Source organism: Dryobates pubescens, chromosome 1 (assembly GCF_014839835.1).
Source record: "Dryobates pubescens isolate bDryPub1 chromosome 1, bDryPub1.pri, whole genome shotgun sequence".
NCBI classification, from domain to species: Eukaryota; Metazoa; Chordata; class Aves; order Piciformes; family Picidae; genus Dryobates; species Dryobates pubescens.
The window spans coordinates 12,778,318-12,805,481 of NC_071612.1; positions in this window are offsets into that span (position 1 = coordinate 12,778,318).

Here is a 27,164-nt window from a genome sequence, read left to right on the forward strand (position 1 = left end):
TGAGAGGAAAAACTCACCACATTTTGGTGTGTTTCAATGGTACCAGGAATAATATTACTCTTAATGGTATTTCTGCTTTTATTTTTTTCCCCTCTAAAACAATGCCTAAGAATTTAATATAAAAATAGAAGCCTCACTAGGCAAAGTTAAGTTTGTGAAGTTGTCAAACCCACAAAAATTATATAATCCCACAATACAAAAGCCATTACAAGTGAATTTACACATTCATTAAGCAGTATCAGGCAGTGCCAGACACCTGCTGAAGGTGAGCTGAATTGCTGCTTGGACACAACTACTTGTTTCCACCAGCTACTAAGAGAACCCACAGCAATGAAGATCACCAGGCACATCATTTAGATGCCAAATATTATGTGTGTACTATATCCAGTCCCTAGATGTAGCAGAAATTAGATTTAAGCCTACTTCAAACTCGACAGAGTGCCTTTAGACAAGCTGAATTGCCTCCTTGAAAATGTATTCCCAAACTTTGGGAATTCAAGTCACAATTCAGTTCAGGAGCTCTGAACGGCATTTCCACATCTGCCATGAGACTCCAGTATGACCCCAAACCCACACCAGATAAGGGACTTTCTGGCATACAAACTGCAGGTAAGGAGCTTGCATCACCTGGAAGCCACCACTCCCATCTGCAGCTTTGAAAAAACCCTTTTAATCCATCTCTATCCTTGGGTTTTTGTTTCCTTCCTCTGCCTGCTGTCTGCCTAGTCTAGGAATTCTTGGGATTGTGTCTCTCCTATGGTGTGTAAACTTAGCCCCTCTGCACACTAAGGAAAAAAAGGATGACACCTCAGCTGTGGCAATTGTCTATGTGCTACTCACACAGGGAAAAGCAGGCCACTTTCATCCCCCCAAATACACAATCTGAAGCATTGGTTTCTGCTGAAAAAGCTTGCAAGTGTGTGTATGTGTGTATATATATATACATATATATATATATATATATATAAATAATACCCTTCTGGGGCCCCTTGTTTCTTGTCTCTCAGTTATTTCAGAATAGAATAAAATAGAATAGACCAGGTTGGAAGAGACCTTCAAGATCATTGTGTCCAACCTATCATCCAACACCACCTAATCAACTAAACCATGCAACCAAGCATCCTGTCAAGTCTCCTCCTGAACACCCCCAGCGATGGCAACCCCACCACCTCCTTGGGCAGCCCATTCCAATGGGCAATCACTCTCTCTGTATAGAACTTCCTCCTAACCTCCAGCCTAAACCTCCCCTGGTGCAGCCTGAGACTGTGTCCTCTTGTTCTGGTACTGGCTGCCTGGGAGAAGAGACCAACCTCTGCCTGACTACAACCCCCCTTCAGGTAGTTGTAGAGAGCAATAAGGTCACCCCTGAGTCTCCTCTTCTTCAGGCTAAGCAACCCCAGCTCCCTCAGCCTCTCCTCATAGGGCTTGTGTTCCAAACCCCTCACCAACTTCGTTGCCCTTCTCTGGACTCATTCCAGCAAGTCAACATCCTTCCTAAACTGAGGGGCCCAGAACTGGACACAGTACTCGAGGTGCGGCCTAACCAGTGCAGTGTACAGGGGCAGAATGACCTCCAGAACGACCTTCAACACACATATTCACTACAAGGAAACTGGGAGTGGAAGGAACAGGACAATAATTAAGCCCTCCTGCTCCACTGTTTTTGCCAGTAACTTGACTCAAACCATTTTTTTGGTACAAGAATTACATTCTATTTTTTATTGCATGCTTTATGCACTTCAAGACCTCACCTAGAAGTGGATGAGCCAAAGCAAACACACATGTGCACACACACACAGAGCACTAAGTGCATGTGAGAGAGACCAAGAGAGAGTTTGCTTTCCCGGTGTTTCTGCATCTGTAAGCAGGAAGGCTTGAAAACCCTGCAAAGTCTGTTCCCAGGAGAATTCCTCTCTTGCTCTCTGCAGACTGAAGCAGCAATCTCTGGCTGCTGAGCATGGGAATCCCAGTATTTTGGCATGGTTTTAGCAACAGCATCATTAGAAACACTGACTTATTTTAATTGTCACCTTGTACCCTATGCTGCCAAATGCAGCCAGAATGTCAATTCTTTTCCAGTGTGAGCTGTTGACATGGAAACAGATCTGCTGAAATGGAAGCAATAAGAAAGGAAAAAAGAAAAAGTGTTACTCCTCCAAGTTATACTTAGAAGTGGTAAATCTGTGTGTGCTGCAGCAGATTTTAAATACTCAATAAACTACACAGAAGAAATAAACAACTATTTGGGGTGACAGTCATTTTAGTTGTTTACATCATAGACTGCATTTAGTAAACCTCCAGTGTTACTATGGTAACCACTTTTGCTTAAACGTAGTTGTGGACGCACTTTAGGTATGATCTAAATTAACCCAAGATGGAGGAGCAAAACTGGGGAGCAACAGCTGAAGGAGCAACTGGCTGCACCCTATCAGCCCTTCCTACCTGCTGCATGCACTAGGTAGGGGTACTGCCAGAGCATGATGCAGCACAGATACCTTGGCTTGTCCCCATCTACACCTTCAGACAGGACCTGAAGCAGCTGACAGAATGCATCAGATAGGTTTTAAAGATGAGAGGGACGCAGAGCTGCTTAGAGCCCCAAGCAGCTTGCAGTACTCCCTAGAGCTGCTTGTTCTCTGCCTCTGGTCATGGGATAGGTGGTGGGAAGAGGAGGCAAGTGAGAAAATGAGCTGGCAAGCAGGCCCAGTGGCCTGCTGGGCACCTCTGGCAGAGTCTGTGGTCTTCCTCTTTGGGATGCCTCCCAAGGGAGGAGAGCAGAGCTGCAGAAAATGAGTCTATAGCACAGGCCTTCCGCGAAAAACTGTGACTTGCAGCAGACGCTGCTTCACAATTAACTTTTCACAGCTAGGAAACTGCCCTAAAAGATGCAGCACAGACCTTTGACCTGCAATACATTTCCACTAGAAAGATTAAATCTCTCTGCTGCTAAAGCTAGTTTTATAGTCATAGGGAACAAGGCCAGAGGGGCCACCACGATCTACTGTTCTTAACAGGGATTAAAGGAACCTACGGTCTCCTGCACACCTCCCTCCAACCTCAAAGCAAACGACAGCAAGATGGAGATCACTGAGCAGAAAATGGAGGGAGAGGCTCCTCTGCCCTCTTGCCAGAAGCCAGGACAAAGGGCAACTGAAGAAGAGACATTTAAAACAACTCCTCTAAACTGGATCATGGCGGTATTTGGAGCCAGAGACTCTTCAAAGCCCATGGATTCTGGCAGTACTGTGAGACAGTCCAGCTCTGAACTTGCTAGGACAACCCTCCCCCTTGCTCCCGCTTCAACTGTGATAAGACATCAAGGCAAAGGCATGGGGATTTCCCCCCACCACCACCCCCCTTTTCACATTTCTGCATGATTACATTAGATAATGATACATACCTCCCAAAAGCTTGTGCATCAATTAACAAGGGAGGGAAGGACACGTATCATTAATTATACACCAGCCTGTGAAACGCAGACATGGGATATAGCGTAGGGTTCTAAAAATAGCAGGAGGGCCTGCCTTGTTTAGGGCAAGTTTTATTTGAATTCCCATAATACAGCATCTGATACTAAACACAGAAGCAGAAGGCACACCACTGTTTAGCTTCAATGGGTGTTCCAGGCAGATCTGCTATAACTTCATCCGTCCAACAAAATGGACAGCCAAGGAATGCAAGTTTATGTAAGCATGAGGCAAAACAGTGCTTTAAATGCAAGTTTATGTAAGCATGAGGCAAAAGAGTGCTTTAAATGCACACAGCATTTATCAGCACAAAGGATCCCGACGTACTCTTCAAACCACAGACTAAGGTAAATGCTTCCATCTGTATTGTTACCTTAGTGTTTGTATTTTGGTGGGATTCAGGAGCTGCTGAGTTAGATGCTGGGCCAAATTGCTGATACAGCTACATGCAGCCAGAGATGAGAGGACAGGTTGCTGGCTGTCGTTGACATTCACAGAGATGGTTGCATCAAGGAATAGAATAGAATAGAATAGAATTAACCAGGTTGGAAAAGACCTTTGAGATCATCAAGTCCAACCTATCACTATCTAATCAACTAAACCATGGCTCCAAGTGCCTCATGCTGTCCCCTCTTAAACACCTCCAGTGATGGTGACTCCACCACCTCCCTGGGCAGCACATTCCAATGGCCAATCACTCTTTCTGTGAAGAACTTCTTCCTAACGTCCAGCCTAAACCTTGCCTGGCACAGCTTGAGACTGTGTCCTCTTGTTCTGTTGGTGGTTGCCTGCGAGAAGAGACCAACCCCCACCTGGCTACAACCTCCCTTCAGGTAGTTGTAGGCAGCAAGAAGGTCTGCCTCCTCTTCTCCAGGCTAAGCAACCCCAGCTCCCTCAGCCTCTCCTCACAAACTCGTGCTTTATGTGTGCGCTTAAGCTCGTCTTCAAGTAAAGGATGAATGTTGATGCCTGGAAGATCCATGAAGATGTGTGGAACAGAGGGAGCTCCGAAGTGATGCTTTGGAAACACCCAACACTGAGGGTCCATCTTACAAGGAGGACATTTCCATTTCAGGACCCTTCCCCTTTCTTCTCGCTCACAACTCCCCAAGAGGCAGGCTTATCAGGGAAACATCTGATGCCTGCGATATGGGTCACAAGTGTCCACCCTGCCCCACTGATACCCCGTAAGACCTATAAAACCACCCACAAGGCTTCCTGCTCCCCAAGACCCTACCAATCACATAGCCCTCAGCAACCTCTTTCAACTTAGCATAGACTCACTTCTGCTTTTCTCCAATAGGGATGAGAGAACAGAACTGGACGAGAAAAAGACCTGCCCAGTATGTCTCTAGGTACAACTGCTCCACTTCAGCCTTGGCTAGTGAGTGGGACAGCAGTGTTTCTAGCTCATTAGCACATGGATACTGGAGGCATGCATACTTCTGGAACAAGAGACAGCCTCTCAGTCTGCATGTAGGTTCTTCTGGAGAAGAGAAGGCTCTGAGCCGACCTAATTGTGACCTTCCAGTATCTGAAGAGGGCTTACAAGAAGGCTGGGGAGGGACTTCTCAGGATATCAGGTAGTGATAGGACTAGGGGGAATGGAATGAAGCTGGAGGTGGGGAGATTCAGGCTGGACGTGAGGAGGAAGTTCTTCACCATGAGAGTGGTGAAGCCCTGGAATGGGTTGTCCAGGGAGGTGGCTGGGGCCCTGTCCCTGGAGGTGTTTAAGACCAGGCTGGATGAGGCTCTGGCCAGCCTGATCGAGTGTGGGGTGTCCTTGCCCATGGCAGGGGGGTTGGAACTAGATGATCCTCATGGTCCCTTCCAACCCTGACTGATACTATGATAAGTGGAATACACTAATGAAGGAGGCAGAAAAGCATCTTTCTAATACTCATTTTTCAAACAGGGAATAGTAATTTGCAGATTGCACAGGAACATTGAAGAAAAGAAAGAAGGGGGTGAAAAAACAGCTGTCCCCAGCATAAATCAAAAGACTTTTTACACACACACACAACCCCCAACCTTCTTCCTCCTCTCATGTGGCCTGTGGCTGCCAGAAAAATACAATGCATAGGGACAAAGAAAAAAAAAAAGTAATAATGGAATTATGAGTGCAAACTGATACTCCATCGCAACACTCTACTGGCAACTTGGTTTCCAGTTAGAACATGAAAGATCATCATTTTCAAAGCCTCATCTTAAAACATAAATTATGATCTTATCCTATACTGACAGACATAAAGGCAGCAATCTTCTATCTATGCCTCCACCTCCAACGTTAGAAACCAAAGGTACTCTTTTCTAATGTCCCTAATGCCTCTGAGGAGCAGATGATCCCCTGAAAGCCCCAGTCTTTTGATCCTATATAAATTGAGAATGTCACCCAGAATTCCCATGTCAGTCCTAGGAAAACATAATCTAAAACAGAGGATAATTTTGATTTTCCTCCTGACTCAGCAGATGAGGAGATAATTAGATAAAGAAAATGAATGTTCTTGAGGGTAAATATACCTGCCGTAATCCTACTGCCAACTGAAATAAGGTCTGCCTGCCACAGTAAGGCATATGTTAACTCGGCAGCTGGCAGAAAGCAAAGACCTCTCAGATTTCAGAAGTCATTGCTGGTCCTTCCTATGTTTATAATACAGTATTTTAGAGGAGAGGAACCAATGGATAGAGGAAAGAGAGAAATAGATGAGAGAAAGGAAAGCAGTAAAAGTATTTCTCCTCTCTGTCTGCAGTTGTTAAGCTATAGCAATAAAAGAATCCAGCAACACCACGAGAAACTGAAGCAGGTGGATTGCTTATTCTTTTCTCCACTTTGAATCCAAATGATTCCTCCTGCTGACTGGTGACGTGTGCTCTTTTGAGAGCTCTTTGGCCTAACTGTGACTTCCACCTCTGGAACTGGCAGAATCCCCTATGTCAAGTAAGCAAAGGCAGGTTATCACTCTGCAGCAACAGCTCAGTGCTGATTGAAAGTCTCATTTGTCAGACTCAGAACTGTTGATTTTCTTTTTACATTAAGCCAGAAGAAGAAAAAGATATTTGTCCAGAGCTAGGCACTTCTTCATTCCTTGAGCAGCTGCTAGTTTGAGAGAATTTTAAATGGCTGGCCTTTATGAAATGAATTGGTAATCACAGCTCTCTACCTCACATACTACACTGAATGGTTTAAGGGACTGGTAATAGGATAAAGCCTTTCACCTCACAGGCTGCGGTTCAACTTCAGAATAATTCTTAACTTCATAAGCACTCTCACCACATGATGGGCATTTGATTGTCATCCTACAATGAATCAGGTGTTTTTTCTAGTGGAGAAGTATTCATGCCACAGACAACATACTAATTATCGTCAGTAATTAGCAGCACTCTTGGCAGTGGCAGTAGAGGGACCTGTAGAAAATTACCCATATGTTCATCCCTTGGAAGTTGTCATTTCAAAGCAAGGGGTCAAGCCCTTCAGACAGTCACTGTGGTGATTCTTGCAGCTTTTTCCCACCCTGGCTATGCTCCATGGATAAGCCCAGTTCAGCCTCTGGAGCTGTCAATCTACCACTTTAATACCGCTAAATTACTTTTGTTTCAAACGCTGGAGGCAACTTTGAATGCCGGCTCTAATTACATTGTAATTGTTGGGAGATCCGAGTAACTGTGGCAGATCTGGGTGGAGACTTTGGGGGCTTATAATATTCGTGCAAATAGATTTCACAAGGACAACACCTACAGCTGCTTGTAACAGCGGGCACCTTCTCAGAAAAAGGTATTCTGCTAACCACCTCAGCTAGACAGGCAAAACTTTGAATTGCCACATGCAGACTGAGTCACCTGCAACAGCTGCACGTCCAAGCGTTCGCTGCTCGGGGAGTTTTCACGAGCCCAGGATGTTTTGGTGCAAACAGGAGAAGGGGAGCTTAATTAGGAACAAATGTTTTTTGTACAAACAGAATAAGGAACACTGACTTAAGCAGGAACCAATAGTGAGAAAGAGTTATGTATGTCATCATGGTTTCAGAACAGCAATAACCCACGAGCTGAAAAAGAAAATAAATTCCAAATAAATATAAGAGCAAGTCCTACCATTTAGCACTAGAAGCCTTATTTTTCCCTAGAGGGAAAATACTCATGAACAGCCCAGGATCTCCATGCCCTGTTGCTGAATGCTGTTTTTCCTCTGCCTTCCTTTGGGAAAGCGCAGAACCCTCAACACTTCAACCTCCTCTAATATAACACAGTCCAGAGATCTGCAGGGAAATCCTGAAGATCTGAAAGCGAACATTTAAAGGCCAGGGAGCTTCTGCTAAGAGACCCTGTGCTTCCACATTATCTCCTGAGGTCTACCTGTCATAATGACAGCATTACCTCTTTGTGTAGCTCCAGGGAGAGTTGTGCAAATATTGGATTAGCTGGTTCAACGACCAAGCAAAAAACAATCATGGGAGGGGGGGGGGGGGGGGTGGAAATAAATCAGTTCAATCTACTTGAAACACAAGGAAAAAACAAAGGAGGAAATCTTTGTCTTAAAAATAGCAAATTATCTGCTAGTTTTGATCTGAAAAGGAAAAAAAAGCTCATAAAATTAAACCTTTTTTAGAAAAAAACAAACTTTGCTTGCTTGCTTTGATTTGGGAAGGGTGAAAAGGGGTTTGTAACAAACCTTCAACAAGTTTCCTATCACACAAAACCAGATCTGGTCTCCCTGCAAATTTTGTCTTCTTCAGCAAAACTTCTACTTAAGAACACTTTTCTGAGGTCCAGCTCTAGGAAGAGCTGTACAGTCTGAACCAGAGAGATTCAGTGGTCAGATTTTAAAGAAAGAACCAAGCTTTCCAGTAAGAAAAATGATCTATTGGATCCAAAGGGTGATTGCCATTTTTTTTTCCCATGAAGGGAGAAGAGGACCAAACAGCATCCTTTGAAGGATGTAATAGGAGCCTCTTTCTCATAATATTATGAAAATAGAATAGAATAGACCAGACCAGACCAGGTTGGAAGAGACCTTTGAGATTGTTGAGTCCAACCTATCATCCAACACTATCTAATCAACTAAACCATGGCACCAAGCACCCCATCAAGTCTCTTCCTAAACACCTCCAGTGATGGTGATTCCACCACCTTCCTGGGCAGCCCATTGCAATGGCAAATCACTCTTTCTACAAAGAACTTAGAATCATAGCATCAATAAGGTTGGAAAAGACCTCAGAGATCATCAAGCCCAACCTGTCACCCAACACCTCATCACTAACTAAACCATGGCTCCAAGTGCCACATCCAGTGCTTTTTTCAACACCTCCAGTGATGGTGACTCCACCACCTCCCTGGGCAGCCCATTCCAATGGGCAATCACTCTTTCTATGAAGAACTTCTTCCTAACATCCAGCCTAAACCTCCCCTGGTATAGCTTGAGACTGTGTCCTCTTGTTCTGGTGCTGCTTGCCTGGGAGAAGAGACCAACCCCAACCTGGCTACAAACTCCCTTCAGGTAGCTGTAGACAGCAATAAGGTCTCCCCTGAGCCTCCTCTTCTCCAGGCTAAGTACTGACTCCTTTGTTTTGTTCTCCTCTAAGTAAATCCACAGCCAGCTCTTCCCTCAGAAGCTGCCTCTTTTTTTGCTCCTGCTGCCATGCTGATGGGAAATGACAGGTACAGATGGATTCCACTGGTGGTAGGAAAGTCCAAGAGATACCACCAGCAGTGTCTTCTAGCTTGTGTAGCTTATTGCCTACATGTGTTACCGGCAGTAAGCACACTTAAGAAATCGCTCTGGATATCAGTTATTCCAAAGCTCCATGAGGGCTGGTTGGGTTGGTAGCTGGCTCCCTTCCTTTCACAGAACGAGATAAATTGGATTCAGGAGCTTCTTCAGATGAACTGACTTTGTCAAACAAAGAAATAGCCTCTGCTACATAAATACATACACCAAAATTAGAATGAAACTTGCTCACAAGGACAGAAAGGAAAAAATTCAGGTAGCTATGCCACTGGCAAATACAAGCAATACAATTTACTAGAGGAAACAGACATGTAAGTATATATTTATACACATACCAAAACTGCAACAAAAATTGCTCAGAATGACAAAAGTGGGAGAGATTCAGAAGTTGCCAGGCCAGACTCAAATCATCAAGCCCATTCCCCCAGAGTGTATGTAAATCACTGTTCAAGACAAATAGCAGACAGATACATGCTAGTCTAAGCCTCCTTCCTCCAGACCCATGCCACATGCAGAAGAAGAAGCCGGCCAATATTTGTGTCATATTCTACCAACGAGCATCCACAAAAGAATTTGCTGCTCTGGATCACAAGACCACAGTGCAAATCCTTGTTTATTAAACCCATCTTCACAGGCCTCCTCTAGACAGACAAGGCTTAAAGGGACAAACTACTAAAGCTACAGAAAGACACAATCCAATCATTGAATACAGAAAGCAGTGCAGCACTTGCATATGTGTTAGAGCAGAATAAGCCCATAACCCTTCAGCAGCAACACTACAGAAGATCCACCATTCCCAGGATGGCAAGCAGCTTGTTCAGCATTTCCAAGTGCAAACATTTGAAAGAATAGTAACAAAACCTTTCATGTTGCAGTGATCGACTTCAGGTAATACTCAGCTCCAAACTGAAAAGGCTATAGGGCATGAGCAAACTAAACACCCTAGAGACGCTACTAGAAGAGACAGCAAGCTCTTTCAAAGTTTACCAGGAGCTTTGCTCAGGAGAGGAATGGCTAAAAAGTGAAGCTGTAAAGAGGAGCCTGACAGCCAACGCGAAGAAGCTGGAAGATACAATGACAAAGCAGACCCAGGACTTCAAACAGCTACAAAATGAAAAAGAAGAAATTCAAAAAGAACTCCAAGAGTTAAAGGGGGGGGGGGGGGAGGGCAGGGGGACAAAATCTTGATGGGTTCTGAAAAGAGAATAGCTAAAAAGGTAAGAAAATATGCAGGGGCTGGGAGCAGAAGTGAAGATTCCATACAAGACACAAAAAGGGAAAGTAAAACTCTTATTGGGGAATGTGGGACGTTCTTTCACAGGGTAACAGCAAAGATAAATAAACACATCCTTGCTTTCCATTCTATGTGACTGCAAGAAACCAGAAAAGCAAGCATGCAGGTGTTACAAGGCAAAGAAAGTCAATGTGGAGACATTATTTAAATACAGAAACCAGTTAGGAATTCCTGTAAAGCTAAGCTATTTAAAACCTATGATAAGCAGCCTCTTCTTAGTGGCCACAAGAATTAAAACCATCATTTGAGAATTGAGTATTCTTAGAGGTTTATTTCAAGTCCAAATGCAGATACAACAGAGGCAGACTACACAAGGAGTTTCTCATGCTTGTTCTAGGCTCGTGTAAAGGTCAGAGAAGCATTGTCCTGGTTCAGTACACAGCTTATTTTGGGGATCAAAGAGCATATTAAAGTGAAAGGACAGGAGAAACCTTCATCAATCCCACCAACACACAATATCCTGGGTAGCAGAGCGGGCCAGTCCTGACAAAAATGGCACTACTACCTGCTGTGAAGGACTGAAAAAGTCTCTTACATGTTACACTACAGCACTAGCAATCAGTAGGAAGTGTGATGTACAGCACCAGGACCCACCAAGGGATATGAATCTGCCCCAAGAGAACAAAGCCACAGAAGAATACATCCATTAATCTTGCTTTAATAGCTTATGGCACACATGAGGAGACATGCAAAGGCCAGATCCCTACAAAGCCAGTCTACATCTATAACACATCTTGGCAATGTATCCAAGTATGTATCTATAGATCAGATTATGGGGACTGTGCCTCTAAGACATCATTAAAGCCTGTATATGCATTCATGCCTCACATAGGCTTCCAGGGACCTGGCTGCATTCTCAGCCATGATCAGCTAGAGAGCAGTACTTGTAAGAGCGAGAACGTCTGCTTCTCAGAAACTCTGCTTATTATGGCCGAAACCAAGGTGCCCAGCTTATTCATTGCTACTTCATTATTTTTATTTCTCCAACAGCCAGCAGTATCTGTTCACAGACATGCACAATGGGTTTGTGCTCTGTAACTCTTCCTTCTGCAGAGTTAACTCCAGATTCACAGCTGTTTAAAATGAGGGTGGAAACAACCTTAAGAGTCTGAATTTTTAAGTCTGAGCTTGAACAATTCACATTTCTACTTCTGGCAGACCTGCAGAAGCATGCATTCCCTAGCAAGACTAATCTGTGCGCTCATATGGAGAAGAAAAAAATGAGCCCCTATGTGAGTACAGAGACAGTGCTCAGCTGATAATACTGGCCTGGAACTCCAGGACTGGGAGCCAGTACCCCCTGGTATGTCTGTCCTGTCTCCACAAATACACACTCGTTGCATTAGCCCTGCCATGAGCTGTGCAAGATCTAGCAATCCCACACAACCCTGAAGCAAAATCAATTTATACCCTTCCTTCAGGGAGTGCATAGAGAAAAAAAAAAAAGCTACCTCTCACACCAGCCCTGGGACAGATGCAATGGGAGGGAAGGAGAACACTTACCAGCTTCTCCTGCTGACCTGCAGCCACGCTGCTGCAACTCCTCCCCTACGCCAAAGGAAGGACTCCAATGCAACCTGGAAAGTCCCTCGCATTATTACTGCTAGTACAGGTTGATACCTTGGCAAATGCAGCTTTAGGGCCTGACCCAGTTTCTCAGTACCTCTCCCTCAAATACCACCGAGCCACACTCCCTCCAGCAAAACAACGTAAGGTGCACGACTGGCCTATAAGGCACCGAGCAGGGCACGACCACCCTTCCGTTTATTTAAGGAACACTGCTGTAGAGCCCAGAGCCCAGCCACTGGCCACCCCTGGGTGCCAAGAGCCAGCTCCCTGGGTGGGCACAGCCGTGGCCATGGCGGGTGAGGCGCTTCCCAGCCTCCCTTCCGGGGGAAGCGGCGGCGCCGGGTGCGGGAGGAAAACACGGAGAGCCCAGGCGGGAAGGCAGGGCTTTGTCGGGGCGAGAGGAGCTCCCTGCCTGGCGGCTCCGCCATCTCCTGCCTGCTCTGGAGCGACACCACCGCTCGCACGCTCGACACCTGGGGTACGTGCGACAATTAAAGATATAAAAGAACTTTTATCGCTTAATTATTAATCCCCGGGGGCGGCGACTGTCTTCCCCGAACGCTTCTGCTTCGTCACGCCGCCGGGGAGCGCGGCCGCCACCCGCCGCAGCGCCAGGGGGACAACATGGCCGCCGGGCCCCCCGCGGCGGGGAGGCGGCACAGCGCGGCGCGAACCGCCCGCCGGCAACACCTGCCCCGGCTGCTGCGGCTGCAGCGACGGCTCCCCCGCGGAGGCAGCGGCAGCGCCCGCCCAGGAATTACGAGCCGGCGGGAGGATGTCGGAGGATTATGGAGGAGCCGCGCGTCGGCTCCAATTAAGATCAACGCTCCCGCCACCCCCGCACCGCCGCCGCTGTTGGAACGGCGGGCCCGCAGCGCCCCCTGCCGCCGCCCCACCCCGTCGCCGTCCCGGCCGCAGCACCTGCCCTGGGTGGGCCCCGCTGGCAGCTTGGATCCGGGCAGCGTTGCCCCGGCACGGCGAGCAGCGGCGTGGCCGGGTCCCCCGAGGCGGCAGTGATGCTGCAAGTTACTTGCGGGGACAGCTGCCGCGGCCCCTGGCTCGGAAATGGGGATGGGGAGGCGTCTTTGGTTTGGGTTTTAACGGCTCGTTAATGGAAAACCGAGCCCCCCTCCACCCCGCCGCCAAGGAATGGAGGGAAGGGACCTTTGAAGATCATGTAGTCCAACATCCCTGCCAGGGGCTGGGACATCTCCTGCTAGACCAGGCTACTTAAAGCCCCATCCAACCTGTCCTTGAACAGTTCCAGGGATGGGGCATCTGCAGCTGCTCCAGGCAATGTGTTCCAGGGTCCCACCACCCTCATTATTCCTTATGCCCAACCTAAACCCAAACTGAAAACTTTCAGTTTGAAACTGTTGCCCCTTGTCTTATTGCTACAGGTCTTGGCAAAACCAAACCAAACCAAACCACTTTCTCCATCTCTCCAACTCAGCAACAAGGACGTCAGCTGGGCCCTGGCCTGCCTGGCCATTGCTGATAGAGAAGGATAATGCTTCCATGCAGGAAAACATGAGGTTATTACCCCAAAAGCATGAGCAGGAGCACTTGACACACTGGCCAGGGCCACCACTGGCCAGGGCACAGCTGGCTGCATGTGTACAGTGTGGCTAGCTCCCCTTGCATCCAGGCTCACATATCTGTGGCTGCCTATGTCAGAAGAGTATGTTCCCCCCCGATTACTCATCAGGTAACAAGTGGCAGCAGCAGCTGCTACAGCAATATAAATCCACGGGAAAGGATTTTTTCTCTCCCTTTTCCAAGATAAAAATCTACAGCTACACCATTGACTAGGCTATTAAAGTGATATTTATGGGGTAATCACTTATTTTAACTGCCAGCTACATAAAATCCATCAGGAAAAAAAAATCATGGAATTTTATAATTATCATTTACATTTTTTAAAGCCTATTTAACAAATCAAATTTGTGATCCCTCCACCCAAAAATACACCAGAGGGAACACAGAGAAAGGTGGCGAAGGGCATCTGCTGTGCACAGCTGCAGGGGCCAAACCCAGTTCTTCCTCTGCACAAGGGGCTGGGGAACAGGGGCTGTCCTGCATAGTTTTGTCATCACTGGTGCACCACCTCATACCCCAGAAACTCAAAGGAGGAGCCCATGATAAGAGAAAGAAAATACCAGGTGCACAAGCAGTGAACAGAGTTGGGTTGCACTGAAATATGCCAGTTTGTTGCAGTCAAAACAGGAGGTTTGTTGGTGAGGTGAGAGCGGCACCCTGGCACCTGCCTCAGGCCCACTCATGGTGAACGGGTAGGGGTGAGAATGCTTCATTCAAGATCCTAGGAGAGAGCTGGAAGATGGGACTTTCCTAGATCAGTTTTGCTCAAACGAAGAAGAGATGTGCATGAGGAGACTCTGCAGGCCAAACCACAAGGTAGGGCACGCTCAGTGTGACACGCAGGCTCTGCTGGCAAGGTGACCACCCTCAACCAACCACACCTGCACAGCAGTATGCAACATTTAGCAAGTGTAAATATTGCTTGATAGTAGAACACCCATGCATTACCTGACCATCCCATGTCACACTTGTGGGATGGGTGTTACAACTCTCTGCTCACACAGTGACAGAGTGGGTGGAAAGCCATTAAGGGACATAGCAGCAGCCCCATGGTGGTGGTCATCAGCTGAGCAAGTCTTACAGTCAAGAATTTGGCCAAAGTTTTTTTCCCCACACCAGACTCCTGCATATGCAGACCTTATGTCTGACAGCAAGGTTTGGGGCCCTCAATCTAGAGAAAGCAAAAGAAAGGCATGGTGACAGAGATGGGAGCAGGGGTTGAAAGCCTTCCTTTTCCATCCTTCCTTGAAAACAGCTACCTCCCAACTGTACAGCCCAGCTATTTGGAGTGCCAGGCTGCTCATGATAATTCTTCAGTGTTCTAGATGTCAGAGTAAAGATGTGGAAGCATTTCTCTCTTTTTTTGGAAAAGCATTATACTATAATAACAAGTGCAAGAAGTAAGTATCTATTAATTTTTTTTAGGAGTAGTCCTGAGCATGCTTTGTAGGCAGGAGCATGCTTTGCAAGCAGCAGCAGGCTGGCGAGCAAGAAGTTTTGATTTCAGTGTTACTAAATCAGTTTGATGTTTGTGGAGAAAACATGTAACTTCTGTGGGTATCTGTTTACATATAAGCATCCAAATATTTGGTACCGAGCTTTGATGCCTGTGTGACAGCAGGGCTTTTTGAGTCTTCAGATCAAATGTGCCCTGCAGGGACAACCCATGGAAATCAGTGTGTGGTGGATTGTGCCATCAGCACAAGGTGGTGGTGAGGTTTTGGCATGAGTAAGGTGACATCATTTACAGCAGGTGAGCCTACACCAGATACCAAATTTCCTGCAAGAACCTTATTTCATCCACTCCCCCCTCTGCTGAAGTACACGTTTGTCACCAGATAAGCTTTGCTGTTTAAAAGGCATACCAAATCCTTGCAAAGGAGGATTTAATTCTGGAGAGAGGAAAATTGGGCAATACAGCTGTACAAGTCATAGAGCAGAGTATATAATGACTCATTATTTATCAACAAAGACACAGCCATGAGCAGGATGTGATGGTCTGGGATGGGCTGATGTCACAGCAAGGAGTAGGAAAGTGGCCAAGACAATGAGAGTATTATGACTATCTTTAACCACATAATACAATCAGAGACTTTATCACTATTATTAGTCACTGCAATTCTACAGTTCTACAAACCCACTCCATCAGTGTACAAAGTTGTGAGAAAAATTATGTAGCTGATCATTCATTTTACTTACAAATTCCTTTTCATTTAGTTTTTCTAAGAGATGTCTGCACTGGGCAGAGTGGTATTGAAAGAAAAAGCTCTGAAGTTATCCCTTTGGGAACAAGGGGGAAAAAAAAGTATTCCAACACAATCCATTGAAAAGAGTGAATCAGCCTCCTGGAGAAAAGAGGAGTCATTCAAAACACAGGACTACATGGAAAAAAAATATCACATTCTTTATACTTATTTTTGCTTTGCATACTTTGGGCTTGCACTTTCAACTTTTTCTTTGCAACCAGCAGCTTTTTCAGTGGAAAACAAGAATCAGGCTTAATCACATGAATCAGAGCCAGAGCTTCAAGGATAGCTCTTCCGCCTTCAGCCCTTGGCAGTGTTCACACATGGTGGCAATAGCACATGTCCCTGGGTGATGGCATGCCCTATCTCAGCAAGCCTCATGACCTGCTATGAGGATACAAACTTCTGGCTGTATCTAACAAGGCTGGTGAGAGGCCTTGAGCACAAGCCCTACAAGGAGAGGCTGAGGGAGCTGGGATTGTTTAGCCTGGAGAAGAGGAGGCTCAGGGGAGACCTCATTGCTCTCTACAACTACCTGAAAGGAGGTTGTAGCCAGGAAGGGGTTGGTCTCTTCTCTCTAGCAACCAGCACCAGAACAAGAGGACACGGTCTCAAGCTGCTCCAGGGGAAGATTAGGCTTGAGGTGAGGAGAAAGTTCTTCACAGAGAGTCATTCGTCATTGGAATGGGCTGCCCAGGGAGGTGGTGGAGTCACTGTCCCTGGAGGTGCTCAAGAGGAGATTGGACGTGGCACTTGGTGCCATGGTCTAGTCACAAGGTCTGTGGAGACAGGTTGGACTTGATGATCCTTGAGGTCTCTTCCAACCTTGGCAATACTGTATGACTAGAAAATACACACTGAACTGTTTGGTTGCTGGCTTGTTGGTTAGTTGTGTTGTTGGGTTTTTTTCTTCCCCATGAGTACAAGAAGGCATTTTGGAGGATCTGTTCTGAAAATGTTTTGTTTAAATGGTTGCCTAACAAAACTCTGCTCTCTGGCTTCTGCCAGTGGAGAGCTTCCTACTCTCAGCCTCAACTCTTCTAGCAGTAGTTTTGAATTAGTGATGAGAACAATATTTTCATCCCAACAGGTCATTTTAGCATTTATCTGCAATGATGGATAAAAGGTTTTTGTAGTGAAAGGAGAGAAGCAGAGCAGTATTATTTAAGAGGAATGGTGGCCTGTTCCGAAGGTGTTCAGTAATATAATGATACGGTTTTGGTGGGTTTTTTTTACTCATCTCTTAATAGGTGTTTGAAATTACAGGACAAGCCCTTCCAGGAGAGATACAAACGTTACTGCTAAAGAATAAAATGGTTTCAGGTGGCTCAACTATTTGATTGCCAAAATATCTAGCTTCATGCTTCTGAATAAAGCTTCCCCCCCCCCAAAAAAACAACAATCCAGATGTCAAGCTGATCAAAACTCATCTATTTGGAGCAAACTCTTACACTACAACAGCTCAATGTGCCCAGGAGCAGCATCCTGTTGTACTGGTATATGCTTTGTCATTTTTGTTCCCCCTTATGTAAAAGTGGATGGCTTCTGCACCCATACAGCTCTCCAAATAAGTTAGCTGAAATGAAATATCCTTACTTCTGTTAACAGTAAAGCCATATAGTGGCTCCTTCAACCTGTGGAAGCCTTTCTCTGAGCTCATCCTGTTCATTAATACATTAGACCAAAAAAATAAGCTAAACTCTTAACCCCTGCATTCTATGGCATATGGACTGGCCACTCTGAGGGTTTGCATCATGTTTGTAAGTAGCCCTTTGGCCATGTTCACTATTAGATCCTTTTGGAAGACTTGAATCCAAGTTGGAGATGTGAATTCCCCCTTTCTCTAAACTTCTGGGAATGAATCTTGTAGTGTAGGAATTGGGTATTGATCCATTCCCAGCCAGGGTTTTATGGCAAGTTTATAGTTCACACAAATTCTTGGCCTATTGTGGGTGTAAGGACACATATGGCTGGCACAGCCCCCACCCTGACATCCACAGCTGAAATTAAACCCTGCCTCTGCAATCCATCCCACTGCCTCTCCTCAGCCACCCTCCCTATCACAAATGGCACCAGCCTTGCTTGCACAACCTGAGAAATGTCATTGCCTGCTCCTTCCAGCCTTTCTGCTGTGCTGCTTATAAAACAAAACTCTGCCCCAAATCTGGATTTGTATTTTACCTACTGGCTCCTGCTCTCTGGCAGGTCTCTACCATGCTGCTCTTCCATCTGGTTTACCCTCATGCATTGCTGCTTTCTGCCTATCAGCAGGAGCTGGTCTCCTTAAGTCACAATTGTCACTGCCTAATTCATTAATTAATTGGCCTCCTTAAGTCACTAATGGAAAACAGGTTCATTGAGAAGTTACTGTGACAAGCAGACAGTCTAAACCTCCTTATCTCAAAGCTGCATGATTTATTTTCACATTAACAGAATACATAGGAAGTCAGCCCATCCCACCCATGCTAGTAGAGGGGCTCAGGTCCTTCAAATCTTTTTCTAAAGAGTGCCCTCATTATGAGCCATGCTCATCCATACTCCAAGGTGTGTCTCAGTTACCCTGTCCCAGAGGTTCCTCTAAATTATGGGGCTCCCTCAGATCCTTGTGCCATCTTACACACCACATGCAGTGGTGTTTCCAGTCAGTGTGGCACAGTGTCACTCGATGCAGAGGTACCCGAGTGAGGCTGGGTCAGATTAGCACCGTGCACCAGTGCCATGCTCCTATCTATACTTTGCCTTTCCCTGTCCCTCCAATACGTAAAACTCTACACTATCAAAACTGTATTACACCTGAAGTCCCTTCAGTGGCTGCCCTGGGGGCTAGATTGTGCTGTGCAGATGCACACTAATTTTCAAAATAACAGGGAGTAATCACAGAAACATTCAGGTTGGGAAAGACCCTCAGGATCACCAAGTCCAACCAATAACCCTACTCTACAAGGTTCACCCCTAAACCATATCCCCGAGCACCATATCCAAACCACCTTTAAACACATCCAGGGTTGGTGACCTGACCACTCTTGCTGTGAAAATTTGTTTTCCTAATGTCCAGTCTAAACCTCTGCAGTTGCCGCTTGAGGCCATTCCCTCATGTTCTGTCACTAATTACCTGTGAGAAGAGACCAGCACCAACCTCTCTGCAATGTCCTTTCAGGTAGCTGTAGGGAGCCATGAGTTCTCCTCCTTTCCAAACTAAGCAGCCCCAGCTCCTTCAGTCACTCTTCATAAGATTTATTCTCCAGGCCCTTCCCCAGCTTTGTTGCCCTCCTCTGCACTCAACTCCAGCACATCTCTCTTGTATTGAGGTGTCCAAAACAGGACACAATGCTTGAGATGTGGCTTCACCAGAGCTGAGTACAAGGGGACGATCACTTCCCTACTCCTTCTGGACCCAGCATTTCTGATACAAGCCAGGATGCCATTGGCTTTCTTGGCCACCTGGGCACACTGCTTGCTCATATTCAGTTGCTTGTCCATTAGAACCCCCAGATCCCTTTCTGCCAGACAGCTTTCCAACCACACTTCCCCAAGCCTGTAGTGCTGTTTGGGGTTGTTGTGACCCAAGAGCAGGACCTGGCATTTGGCCTTTTTGAAGCTCACTGCATTTGGTCCATTGACCCAATAAATCACTAGTTAGACTTGCTAGAGGGCTCAGTGCTATTTACTCCTCTCAGCTAATTCTTGAGATGAAACTTGGGGTTAAAAAAAAAAAACAAAAACAAACAACAAACCTGTGGTAGGCATAGAATACACCACCAGGTTGGAAGAGACCTTCAAGATCGTGTCCAACCCATCAACCAATCCAACCCACCTAAACAACTAAACCATGGCATCAAGCACCCCATTAAGTGTCCTCCTGAACACCTTCAATGATGGCGACTCCGCCACCTCCCTGGGCAGCCCATTCCAATGGGCAATCACTCTCTCTGTATAGAACGTCTTCCTAACATCCAACCTAAACCTCCCCTGGCACAGCCTGAGACTGTGTCCTCTTGTTCTGGTACTGGCTGCCTGGGAGAAGAGACCAACCTCCACCTGTCTACAAACTCCCTTCAGGTAGTTGTAGAGAGCAATAAAGTTACCCCTGAGTCTCCTCTTCTCCAGGCTAAGCAACCCCAGCTCTCTCAGTCTCTCCTCATAGGGCTTGTGTTCCAAACCCCTCACCAACTTCGTTGCCCTTCTCTGGACTCGTTCCAGCAAGTCAACCTCCTTCCTAAACTGAGGGGCCCAGAACTGGACACAGTACTCGAGGTGTGGCCTAGTGTTTTTAGATGCTCTATTAGCTCTTTACATCCTTTCTTACCAAATTCCTGTGGAAAACGTAAAACTTCAGCCACTTGAGATGCTTTCCAGCCAACATTGGGAAAACAGCCTTTGCTGAGCTGCATTTTCTAGAGGATTTGCATAAAAATACAGTATATGCTGCAAAAAAAAAAAATCAGACTCTTTTATTTCCATTAAGTTGGAAACTGTCCATATCACCATATGTAGCCTGTTTTATCTTCCTGCTTTCTTATAAAGCACAGTCCTCAGTGCCAGCTTTCTTTATGTTTTTGCCATTCAGAGGGAAGTGAAAAATAGCAGCACCGCTCCTGAAGAGGCAGCAGCAGGATGATAACTTTTGCTTAAAATCCAGAACAGCAAAAAAAAAAAATTCACCAAAACTAAACCTTGAAACCACCTCATGGCAAACAAAACAAAACAAAACTCAAAGCTCACACTGTGTTTTTCTAGAGACTGCTGGCCTGCAAGCAGGGCCCTTCAGGCCTTAGCCGCTTCCCAATGCCAGCAGTTTTCCCGATGCCTCACCAAGCTGTGTGTTTATAATAAATACTTGATGTGCAGTCATTTAACAAAACAGAGCTTCCTATTTCTGGTTTTATGTGATATGTGGTACTTAAAATGTGCACGACAGCAGCATGCTTCTGGTAGCAAAGCGGAGGATCTGCAAACATTCGCAATAACCTGGTATAAAGTCAGCTCCCTTGCTGCTCCGGCTGATTTCATTCCTACAGACACAGACCACAGCATCAGCTTTATCGAAGTCACAGGAAGGATAAATTCAGCTCTTTTTGTTCGTGTTTACAGAGTCATACATTTTTTATAGTTCTACAGGCAGAGAGATTTCTGTTTAAAGCAGCAATTTTCTGGAGGAGGCGATGGCACCCTCACGTGATTTCAAGGTGTTCAGATAGAAGTGAAATAGAGGCAGCTAATTCAGAAAAGGCCCCTGGTATTTGTCACTACAAGTGGGAGGTGATGGCACAGGTGGGTTTGGAAAAAAAGGCTGGGCTTACCTAAAGAGATGAATTTACTAATTGACTGGTTTTGTTTGCCAATTTTGTGCCCAGCTTTACCATGAACAGACCACTAGCACCTCCCCCAAAAGTCCCAGTTTCCCTGAGTTTACACATCCAATGGCACCCCTGGCAACTCAGGCAGCACTTGCTCTAGGTCCATGTCAGCCCTTATAGAACCACAGAATCAAGCAGGTTGGAAAAGACCTCAGAGATCATCAAGTCCAACCTAATACCTAGCACCTCATGACAACTAAACCATGGCATCAAGTGCCACATCCAATCCTTTTTGAACACCTCCAGGGACAGTGACTCCACCATCTCCCTGGGCAGCACATTCCAATGGCCAATCACTCTCTCAGTGAAGAACTTCCTCCTCACCACCAGCCTAAACTTCCCCTGGTGCAGCTTGAGACTGTGCCGTCTTGTTCTGCCACTGGTTGCCTGGGAGGAGAGACCAACCCCCACCTGTCTACAACCTCCCTTCAGGTAGTGCCTTGTTTGCATTAAAAATTAGTTATTGCAGCCTTAAAAACATATGACCTTTTGTTTCTTTGCTTTGACCACAGTGTGACATTGGAGAGTGGAGCTCAGATGAAAACACTTTTATTTGACTCATTTCATTAAAACATCCTTTTCCCCACCTCACTGAGTTCTTTTTTCTCTTTTGTTTGTTGGTTTGGGGTTTTTTAGGGGGTTGGGGGGGTGGATTTATTTTTAGTGAGGTAGAGATGTGCCTCCTGAACATGGCACTATGCATGTGGCCAGATGTGGGGCAATGCCAACTCTGGCAACATCATACCAAGAAGCCTGTTTGTTTTGGAGCAAGTCTCCCCAGAATGATTGTCATCCCCCTTGCACCTATGCAGGGAAACCCCTGGCTCCTCGCTGGTGCCCCAGGCAAACCTCTAGCAGGCATGGCAGGGAGGTAAGCTTGGGCTGCCAATTTTCCCACCTGCTGGGCTGGAAAAGGATCAAGCAGATGGAAAGGGCACGGCTGCTTTGGAAGAGAAATAGTGGGATGTGGGGAGAAAGGGAAAATACTATTTCCTGAATAAGTCATCTCGAGTTAAACTCTCTGGGCTGTGTACAGCAGCCAAGGCTGGTGCTGTCACTTGGTGAGTAATAAAGGAGGTGCCAGCTTCCATCTGAGCTCATTTTTCATTCTCTCATTCAGAGACCTCACTCACCTCGTTAGCTCTTTGCAGCCCTTCCTCATCACACACTCTGGCTGAGGGCTGTCTGTTCCAGAAAGGGAGGTATTGCCTGGGGAGGCAAAGCCAAGCCCAGGGGAGATGGATTTGGCCAGCATGTTTGTTCTGGGATCTTCCCTCTCAAGTGCCTATACAGGTCACTCACCATTCAACAAAACCTCCCCTCCTAGACTTTCAGCTGGAAACAGCTTCAGACATGAGACACAGCAAGGAAAGACAATCTTTATCCCTGCCAATATTATGCTCTCATTTGCCAGTGAAAATATCCATTTGCCCTCTCAGGTAATAAATGTCATTTTTTTCCTGCTCATCATTGGCCACCTACCTTCTCTGTAGGCAAAAACTAGCCCTGCTTTTTGACATTTCTCACTGTGTGGTGTCACTCAGCAATCCCACCCAGTGCTCACCAAGCTCTAGTAAGCACTGCTTGGACCCAGCAGTGCAGTGTGGGAGCCACCACTAGCGCCACTTGGCTCCACTTGTTTTGGCATCCTGGGGCTCTGTAGGCAAGGCACCAGTATATATTCTCATTAAAACAATTAAAAATAAGTGAGATGGTGTCCAAATTGCAAAGCTTCCCATGAAGGCACTGCCAGCACTCCTTATGGCCAAACTGGGCAGAGGAACAGGGAGCTGCCTCCTACAGCAACAAGGGCACAGAGATAGCCAGAGGCTGGATGGAGGTGGATTTCCATGAACAATAAAAGGTGGAAATGGAGACTTGTAGAGAGAAGGAAAGTGGGGGGGGGGGGAGGGAGACAAATAATGAAGTATAGGGGCAAGCTGCATGGCAGTAAGAATAATTAAACTGAAATCTTGTCTCATTAGTGCCATCATCTTAGTTATCCTTTCTGCCTCCTCCAACACCTATCACTTGTCACATCCTCCTGCTGAGTTCAAATCCTCAGATGCATCATCTTCCACCAAACCCTCACAAAGTTAACTATTGGGAACAATCCTGCCCCAGTGGAACAGAGCTATTAGCTTAGTAAAAGTTATCACTTAAGTAGTTCAAGATTAGGGCCCTGGTACATGATGCTTTCTAAGAAGCAGCTGCCATGAAAGCATTCATCATCTGAAGAGACCTATGCAAAGCAGCTAAGCAATGTTAAAACAAAAGAACAATAACCTGTTGGATCAGTGCCTGACTGCACAATGCCAGGGCTGAAGCTAGCCCTTACCTCTTCCAACCTCCAGTCCCACCAAGGCAGCCCCCAGGCTTGGAGTGCCCCAGCTCTACCCCAGGATTCATGGAGCTTTTGAACATTGCTTTTATCACCAAACACCTTGGCTGAGCATTTTACTTAAACATATTGATTACTCACATCTTGAAATTGCAGCACAGCCTCAAGCATATCTTGCATTGATTTCTATCCTAGGGGTGCTCATGGCTCTTGTTTGGCAGGCTTACCTCCAACACTGCCCCTTGTCCTGCAATCTGAGTAATGTGAACCCCAGTAAAAAAGAAGTTGGAAGAGCCTCTGGTTGTTCAGAAAGTACTTGTAAAGCATCTTAAGAGTGTTTTGAACCTGTATTTTAAAGAGAATGATCAAAATCCACAGCTGTGCTACATCAGCAGAATGACAGCAGTATGAACATGAAGAGGTCAAATGATGCCAGACAGAACACTGACCCTGGCCTCTTTAAATAAATGCAAAATACAAATACAGAGATGATTCACGGAGGGGATAACAGAGAGAGAAATTGAAGTGCACCTTGGGTGCTCACATGTGTGTTTGTGCCCAACAGAAGATAAGAGGGCATGCACTTCCTGGAGGATGCTGCCATACAGGCAGTCTGTGCTTCCTAATGGTGAGAGAATAAAGCCCTCCCTAGATGAAGCTTGAAGCAATTGTGCAGCCTCAGAGACAACGAGCACAAACTGGATTTTACCACAGATCATGAAAATCAGCATTTAGCAATGAACTTAGGTGACTGCAGTGTCCATGTTTCTTTTCATATGACAAAACTGAGCTGAGAAGAGTAAAGAAATGTAAATGGCCTAATTTCTCCTACATCAGCTGTAGATCGCTGACTTTTAAATCCTAAAACCTCCATTCAGACTGCACTAAGTTTGTTCTGGTGTCACTGAGTTTGTTCCAGTGTCGTGCTATTACCCTTGATGGCCAGGAGCTTGAGGGCACAGGCAATGCAGTCAGCAAGGAAGGGTGAAAGAAGCAGGCGAGTGGAACATTACTTCCTGCTGGCAGGATGAGTCTGTACTTCCCTGTGCTGCTGCTCCAGCTCTAGCCCAGGCCACAGCCACTTGCTTCCTCTTCTTCACATTCTCCCAGCCTCGCTTGCATGTCTCATGTCCAGCATTTAAGGGTGGGAGAAGCTCCTTTCTCCACTGTCTGCCAAGCTCTGATCTCCTTCGCTTGTGTGTCATGCTCCTGCCACCTGAGAGCTGGCTGAGTGACTGCCTGGCAGCTTGGGGAAGCACAAGTTTGTTATTAAGGGCACCTGAGTGACAAGCAGCTGCTTCTGGTTTCTTTCTCCTTCCTTCCTTCCAACCAGGCTATTTTTAAAGTTTGGGAAAGGATTCAAGTCAAATAAGAAAAAAAAAAATCCAACCACTTCTAGGCATATTTATACAATAAGTAGACTTTCTTTTTTGCCTACTGGTTTATTTTTGCACATGCTGTGCTTTCATCATGGGATCTTTTTGCTTGCTTTGAGGGTTTGTTTTGTCATTTTTCTTCTTTCAAAGGAAACAGATGAAAAAAAAAAAAAGAAGAAATCCTCATCCCAATGGCCAGTAATTGTCAGGTTAGAGACAAGATAAAACCAGAAGCAAAGATACAACTCTGTGGAATGGGTACAGAAGTGCTGCTTGTTTTAGCTGCAGCAAGGTTGCACATTTGTGGCATGCAGACCCTACTTGCAGTGCATAACCCTAGATCATACTCTAACTTTTCTCTTCAGAGCCACTAAGCAGAGCCAACAGCATTTCTCTGCCACAGGCTGGATTCATTAGTAAATACTTAACATGTATTTAGGGTAAGGACTGATATCCCTGCTCTAGTGTTTTGTGTCAGTCCCTCCAAGCGCACTCAGTGCACAGACTTGCTTTCCTGGGAGCCTTGCTGAAGAGCAGGTTTTCTGCTCTGGCCATAAATCCCATCTGACAGCACCTACACCACAGCAGCCCTCAGGGGAGGCCAGAGGCTTGTCCAGCCATCCTTAGCCAGAATTATCTCAACAAAGCAGTCATCCATCTCTCTGACTTTGTCCCCAGCTGCAGCAGCTGCATGTGGCATCACAGAATAGTAGAGGTTGGAAGGGACCTCCAGAGATCGAGTCCCAGCCTTGTGCCAAAGCAGGATCACCTAGGGCAGGCCACACGGGAACACATCCAGGTGGGCTTTGAAAGTCTCCAGAGAAGGAGACTCCACAACCTCTCTGTGCAGTCTGTTCCAGTGATCTGTCACCCTCCCCATAAAGAAGTGTCTTCGTTTGTTGAGGTGGAACATCCTGTGTTCTAGCTTGTACCTGTTGTTTCTTCTGCCCATTGCTCGGAGGGTACCCTCAGCTGCTGCAGCATGCCTGGCTCTGGCCACTCCAATGTGCCATCAAGGCTTGAGGCAACTCTTGCCTGTCTTTGGTGAACCTTACATGCATATACAGGCAACAAATACCTGCTGTGACAAAAATACAAACCGAAGGAAATAAAATGGTATAGGTTGTTGTTTCAGCTCAGGATAATGACTCCACTGGCATCTGCAGGCTGACATGCTGCTTAGATTAATGTCGCTTTCAAGAACGTGGCTTGATTTTTCCTTTAAACATTTGTCTTTCCCAACAAGCCCCTCACCTCTGCACCAGATAATTGACTCTGCCTTGAAGATACTACAGTTTGTCACACCACTTTAAATATTGGGCTGGCTGCAGCTCTCACAGAGCTGAGGGAAGCAGATGAAGAACTGGCAGCACCTCACCTTCCCATACCATGCTGAACCACCAGATGCCCTACCAAGTGTGGCAAGCAGTGCCAAACTGCTGCTTCCAGAGCTAGCAGCTCAGGCTTCCCAAATGTTTGAGCAGACAGAAGCTGTTTTACCCCTCCCCAAAGGAGTAAAATAAAAATACTCCCCACACAGAATTGGAAAGTTAAATGGAAATGCTATTCACAACTATATACAACAGCACAAAACCCTACAAAACACACAAACTCATATTCAGCCTCAGCCCAGCTCTCTCCAGCCTGGGCTTTACCAAAACCTCACGAGGCCAACATTTTCCCAAACCTTTCCCCCAGCCAGGCCCAAACCTCAATGACCCTTCTCATCCTCCTACCTCCCTGACCCTACATGCCTAGGTCAGAATTGGCAGCTCTGCCAAGGCTGAACCAGGTCACAAACCTCCCCTGCAAGAGATAGGGGTCTGTATGCTGGAGCAGAGAGGGAGACAAAAAGGGGAGTACAGATGGAAATGTCCACTTATAAAAGAGCTGCAGGGTTATGGGAATGAAATAAAGATCCCAGTATCAGAGTACCACAGTATAACTAAGGTTGGAAGAGACCCCAAGGATCATCAAGTCCAACCTGTCCCAACAGACCTCACAACTAGACCATGGCACCAAGTGCCATGTCCAATCTCCTCTTGAACACCTCCAGGGACGGTGACTCCACCACCTCCCTGGGCAGCCCATTCCAGTGATGAATGACTCGCTCAGTGAAGAACTTTTTCCTCACTTCAAGTCTAAACCTCCCCTGGCACAGCTTGAGACTCTGTCCCCTTGTTCTGGTGCTGG